The sequence below is a fragment of the Rhea pennata genome, chromosome 1, assembly GCF_028389875.1.
Source record: "Rhea pennata isolate bPtePen1 chromosome 1, bPtePen1.pri, whole genome shotgun sequence".
Classification (NCBI taxonomy): Eukaryota; Metazoa; Chordata; class Aves; order Rheiformes; family Rheidae; genus Rhea; species Rhea pennata.
The window spans coordinates 77,411,071-77,418,165 of record NC_084663.1 but is presented as its reverse complement, the minus strand read 5'-3'; positions in this window follow the sequence as shown (position 1 = coordinate 77,418,165).

The following is a 7,095-nucleotide window of genomic DNA, read 5'->3' as shown; positions in this document are numbered from 1 at the left end:
ACCAGCTGCTCCTTCGTTAACCCTTCCTCCCTCTCCCTTCCCCCTAAACAGCCCCCTTCCCCAGTCAAAGAGTGTTTTCCCAAGTCAGTCACTAAATCAAGCCGATGTGTCTCCCTTCCCCCATGCGCCACAGTGACAAGCGCTTGCTGATCCATCCTTTCGCATACTCTCCACCGTTTCCTGCTTTGGTTATTAAAAGATGGTAAAACCCAGCCCCACGGCATCAAACACCTTTACAGCCGGAGCCAGTGTCACCAACCACACAAACACTGGAGAACCGCGAGTGGAGCAATGTTTAGCCAGCCACTGTGTACCCCTCCACAGGAGGCTGAAGGATGGATGAAGGGGGGGGGTTAAAATCATCCCCGTGGGCCTAAGGGGTGGATCTTTCTTTCCCATGTTTTCTCTGAGGTACGGCAGTCCTGTGCTAGCCTTCATTCCCCGTGTGGGTGCGTGAACGCAGGGATTAACTTGGCAATACTTTTACCAGCCCTGTTTTTAGAACAAAGAGCCCGTCCCGGAGGGCTGAGGCCACGTGCCTCCTCCACCTCCACCTCATGCAGCAAGGCAAGAAGGGCTGGCCAAAGGCCCCCATCTCTTTCCCCCTCCCCTCCGCCTCCTTTCCCAGCTACCCAGCCATCTCACAGCCCCGGCTGTTTGGACACGCCAGCCCTCCTTCCTCCTCCTTCTCTTTTAAAATACACGCACATAGCGTATAGCAGTGCGTGAGCACGACTTTAATGTGACAAAAGACAAGACCTTGAGAAAAGTCAAAAGCATCTGGGGGAGAAAACAGGTTGGACATGTAAAGAAAAAAGAGTCGCAGAGTTTCACCAGTGAGCCATGAAATGAAAAGTAACAGCTGATGTACTGAAGAAAAGGCGCAGAGAGTCATCAGCAGAAACTGCGGAGCCAAGGTTAACAGGGTGGGGGGATGGAAAGTGGAAACTTGAAGTAATTACCAAGGCAAAAGAGAGACGGAGAGTGAAAGAAGGAGATTGAAGAGAAGGAGACCCGGGCTATTGCCTCGTGTGCATGCAGTGCTATCTCTATGAAAGGGTTGCCAAGAAAACTCCTATCTTACGCATTAGCAAAAGTGTTTGCATTATCAGGAGCAAATGCCCCTCTCCTTTTCAAGCATGATGCTGAGCACCTGATTTCCTTGGAGGAGGCGAGGGGGGGAAGAAAGAGAAAAAGAAAAAAAATCCCAGAGGGTTTCCAAGAATTTGCATTTTCTACCCCCACAGCTGCTTGCCCGTAAGGCTGAAATGAAGAAATTACTTCACTTTCTTTTGTTGGTGGTGGTGGTGGGGTTTAGGTAGCAAATGCATACAGAAATAAAGGGATGAGGCCTGAGGTAGGTAATTGTGAAATGTGACTGTAGGTTAAAAACACCAACGGTAACCGGGGAAGAACGGCGTCATGTCCCCCCCCCAACCTATTCATTTAGAAATATTTAAATGAACATGTCAAAACCTGAGGCGAGCGCTTTGTTTTCCTGTCGAGATGTGAAGTTGAAAGCATAAAAAAACAAATCAAATCCAAGCAAGAACGTTTCCTACGCCTGTTAAACACCTCTTACGCGCACACAAAAAGCAGTGGGAAAGTTTGGCAATCTTGTTCAGCCACGCGCAAACGAAAAGAGATAGGAGCAGCGATTCACGTTGCCAGAGCCCTAAAACACTGACGCGTAGTGGCAGGACACTAACTAAAACCCGGGAACAAGCAGCGGGCACCAGCGCAGGCTCCGCGGCGGCCCCGGCCCGGCCTGGCCCGCGGGTGCGCAAAGCAGCGCAGCGCGGCGGCGGCGCCTCCTACCAGCGCAGCCGCTGCCTTTTGTTCCCAGGCAGCTGTGGTAGGACTACATTTCCCAGCAGGCAAGACAGAGTCGGGGCGGGGTGGGGGGGGGACCGCGAGGAGAAGGGCTTTTCACCACCCTTCTTCCTCCCCCATCACACTCCTCAGTAGAATAAAATCTCTCTACATATTTACTTTGCTGACACATCATGTGTGTTGAGCACGCAAGAGTTGCAAAAGGCAGCTCCTTGAAAAGAAGGAGGAACTTGCTGCTTCCAAAATCAAACTCAAAAATCAAATTAAAAAAAAAAAAAAAAGGAAGAAGAAGAAAAAGAATGAAGCCAAAGTGGTTAAATCCTAAAGTGGGAAGAAGGTTCTCCTGACCTTTGAAATCTTTAATAAATTCACAGAGGAGAGAGAACACTATTCTTTTGTGGGAAGGGATGAACCAGATCTTTGCCAGTTACTCCAGATATACACACAACTTAGGCAACTGTATCCCGAACTAAAGCACATATATGTCTTGCATAATGTCATTTGTCACCATACAAATGCTGCTTTTCTGGCCCCTGTAGAGCCTACAGATTGCTTTACTGATCTTCTGCATCAGATGGCTTTATCCTTCTGGTACTGCATATATTGCGATCTGAGGTCTGTGTAAATATGTATAAACAAAATGCGCATTTTGTAACAGGTTTATTTTTAGTTCCTGTGTTTTTACACTGGGGAAAAAGAGGGTTGTTTAATTAATTTTGACTCTGTTGGGTTGAGAGTGATTAGTACTAACAGAGATTTGAGTGAAAGCAGAAACCTTATCGAGGCTTTACAAAAAAAAAAAAAAAAAAAAAAGGAAAAAAAGAAAAAAAAAGAAATTGCTGGTTTGAAGTGGTCTTCCTATAAACACTGCCCTCTCAGTTATACCTTTGACTTCAGCAAAATGACACCAGTTTAAATGAAGAGACATTGGCCTCAGGTTTCTAAAGAATCCTGGTGACAGAGGTTTTCTATAACAAGAGATAGAAAGTGGTGATTATAATGAACTAGGAATCTGCTAGCCAAGCCTCTACTCCTTAGGGAGCTGATTCAACTTGCGTAGTTGTGTGCTGTGGCGTGTGCATGTGTTTAGTGGTCAGATTTAAACAACTACAGCAAAATTTAGTAGCAGATGTTATATGTAAGCATGTGGATGCATGCATGTATGTGTGTGTAGATATAGACGTAGAGGTACAGAGATGCAGAGATGTAGAGACATATATATATATATATATATATATATACACACATATACACACACACACACACACACTCTGTATGCACAGTGTGTCAATTGCCTCTGTGACAAAAGACAAATATCATGTCAATATACATGAGCTTGTATGTTATTTTAAATGGCAAGACAGAAAGATTAACCTCCCTGGCTGGTTTGGCAGAGAAATTCATTCTTGTTCTGCTGTAGTTTTCATTGCTCTATTTTGTCCTTGACCCTAGGATACCTTGCCATGGTTATTTTATGTTAAAGACCTTTGCACGTATATATTCAAAAAATAATTGTGCTGCTGCTAACATAGAAAACATTTCAGAGAGAATAGTTTTAAATATGTATTTTTCACATTAGTGTTTTCTGTTCACTCTTCTATTGTTGCAGCATGCACAAAGGTAACAGTCCCATCTGTTTCACTCCATTATGCCTTCACTTTTGTCTGTGAAGTCTGGGCTTCGACATTACTATGGACTGTTAAAACGTATTAACAACGAACACCGTTTTCACTGAAATCGAAATCAATATCAAGGTGGCATTTTTATATCAACCGGGTAGGGCTTAAGTAGTTGTTATTTTTTTATTATGCATATTTGTAGTATAACAAACGCATAATTTGAGCCAGGTCTATGACTTTAAGCATCGGCATGAGAAAGAGGTGATAAGGAGGCACTCTGTCTCAGACGTGTCCTCAGGAGCTATGTTTTCTCCCCGGTTCCCTAAGAAAAAGTCATTTATTGCCAATTTTCCCCAACAACATGGTGCTACCTCTTTCCTTTCCCAAAGATCTCCTGGCTCCATCCAGTGAGTGGTGGAAAGATGGTGGCAGGTTCAGTCTATTCCCCCGCCATCCCCTTTTCACATGCTCCAACAGAGAAATAACTGAACCTACTATTTTCTGCTTGAATCCCCAGCCCTTGTATGTTTTGTGTATGTGCACGGCAGTAATGGTGGGTTTGCTCAGATTCCTGTGGCTGAGCTCTGGCATGAGGCACAGGCTAGTCATCACATAGTGACAAAGCTCTGGAGGATGCTTGCCTGAATGGGGAACCTCTAGATGGTATTCTCGAGCCCATCTTGAGACTACTATTAGGTATACCCTCTCTACAGGACAAGCTCCAGGGCTTCCTCAGCTCTGGGATCAGAACTACAGATTAGAGTCCAGGAGCACGTTTTTCCATATTGCTAGAAGATGCTCAGACTTCCAGATGCCTTCACATTATGCATAAAGTATGAAGGAAGGAGGGTACATTTTTCTAAACTATTTGTTGATAAGAGTGGATTCATTTATGTAATTCTTTGATTTCACAAAGTTGAGTATGGGATTTAATCAGTTTCTCCACTACAACCTTCTTTATTGCAAGAGTTACACGAATTTGGCTTACAAAATTTCTTTTGCTGACTCCTATTTTACACCTTTGCCACTGAGCCCAGTGGGAATATGATGTTTCCAAAGTGTGCAAATCTGGGCCCAAATAAAGACTATTCCTTTTCAACATGTTACTAATGAAAATGCTACTCTTCTTACCCTTTCCCTCTGAATTTCTCTCTTGTTTCACTATTATTATTAATTCTTGTTATTATACTGCTAAATAGCCAGTTTTACTGCACTGCTGGTTTTCTGGGCCCAGATCTGGTTTGGATGAAAATGAAGATTTCCTAGGTTTAAGAAAGATCAGACCTACTGTTTGCATGAAAAGCAAACTGCAAACCTAGTCTTGCAGTTCTCACTCAAACAAGTAGGTCTGCTCGAACAAACCCTGCATGTCCTTAGGCAAACCTTATTGAAGTCAATGCGTGTTAAGGTTGAATAAAGGAATTCATTGATTTCAGTGGTTCTAATCTCATGTGCCAAGACTTATTCATCTGAGTTGCAGGATCATGTTTCAAAACTGTGGGTATTTTATACTGCAAAACGCATGCCCTGAACTGAAGCTAGATCTTTGGTTGCTAATCATTAACAGAAGTTTATGATTATTGCTGTATTCCTCTTAGCATTTTATGTATAACATTTGAACCACTACCTACCAATGTTTTATGTTAGCGAGATATACAAAAACATTGTTAGTGGCAAATACATTTTGTATTTTCCTATCACTTCAGAGCAGATGAGTGTAAAATGCATTCAGCAAGGTAAATCATGTTTTTCAAAGCCTAACACAATGATAATTAAAGTAAAAAGATTACCACAAAGTATTGTATGACTGAAATTGTAACAAATCAATACAAGTTGAGAAGATGGAACCCAGGAGTAAAGACCAACAGGTTTACTCCCATTCTTGTAGAATCAAGTAAAGGAAAACTTGGATCTAAGCAATGCTTGTTTGCTTGTTTAACTTGATTGCTACAAAGCAGTCCTAAAGGGATTCATCAGTAAGAGAGGAATGTGTTTACAGGGCTGTCATTATTTACATTTAATATTTTGTCTCCTGATTACAGAATCCATTTGGTCTTTTCCAGTTAGCAGGTATAATGCTGTGAAAAAAAAATCTGCTTTTGTTCATTGCTCTCGTGCAGCTGGCTTCATCTTGGGCTCAACTCAGCTGCCACTGGAGTCAAGGGAAATGGCTCATGTTGACTTTCCCAAGAGCTGGCAGGGTCCTGCTAGCCCCAGTCCTACCTCCCTTGCTCTCAGCCACACAGCTTCCTTTAACTGCCATTGGAGCAGGAAAAGCTCCTTTGACAGAAAGTCACAGTGCCAGCCCATGCAGTAAGATCACATTTGTTTTCACAATGCCTCTTTATAATGTAGTTTTATGACTAGGAATTGAAGGGGAACCTCTAGAAGAAGAAGGCAGCTATTACAGGAAAAGTCTTGTGCTTTTAGTCCTAATTATTCTTCATTGTTCTCTTTTAACTTTTGCGACTTTGTATTTCTCCAGCAATGCAACTCAGAGCAAGATGAAGGAGCACAGGGAGTAGAGGCTGTGCACAGACATTCTCACAACAAAAGCAGTATTGCTGAGCCACAGCACTCAAACATCATGAGCCAGCTCATTCCTACCTTATCATGAGACTGAATAAAAAAATCATGAGATGTTTTCAAAGCAAATGTGGGCTTCCTTTTGCTTGCTTTCTGATTCTGGTTTTGTGGCATGCCTAGATCATGTTTTCAGCTTTTCCTCAGTAAATAAAAGGCCTGGGAGTGGATGTAGATCCAGAACAAGGAGCATTTAAAAAACAAAACCAAATGCTAGTCTTGCAAGAATGGACAAAATTGAAAAAAAAAAAAAAAAGGGTTTCTGCAGAGACATAAACAGAATAAAGCAGGCATTAGAGAATGTAGTAGCATGAATTGCTTGGCATTCTTATACAACTCACCTAGTATTTAACTAGGACGAGGACAGAGAGGCTGACATCTAGCCCAGAAAAAGACTGAGGGAAAGCATTTAGACTGGGAAATTACTGTGGAAAATGTTATAGCAGCCTCTTTGACACAGGAAGTATCAGGACACAGGAGGCCTTTTTTGCCCAACTTGGACAATTTGCAGCTCAAAGATTTGCATCAACTTTCAGGCTGTGTGTAATTCAATCTGTTTGTTCTTATCTTTGTAGCACAGCCTTGACTGGAGGACAGTATCTTTGGAGATACCATTGTATTGGAGACCTACAGCACCAAAGTCTTTCCATATTTAGCTGGGAAAAAATAATTATCAAGGTGTATATGCCTGGTGTACATACCCCCTGCTTTATTTTGGCAGGCCCTGGTGACTTTTAAGAAGTGCTCAAGAGCCATTTGTTTTATCAAGCTTTGGAGAAGAGCTTGTGAGTGAAGTGAGAGCATTTTAATACCCTAAGACAAGAGGTGGTCAGGAGATAGACTCACTCACTCAAGGGCTGAGTCTGTCTTTTTTTTTTTTTTTTTTTTTTTTCTGGTGCTTTGTGTTTTGCAGCCTTTGCACATCTTTTGTTGCAATCATACTTAGTGCAGAGAGGACTATTTAAAGAACCTCAATATGTTTATTTAAAGAACAGAAAAAACTCCTGAGGAGGCAGAATGTTCATGTTAATATTCTTTAGAGCTCTTCCCTATACTTATA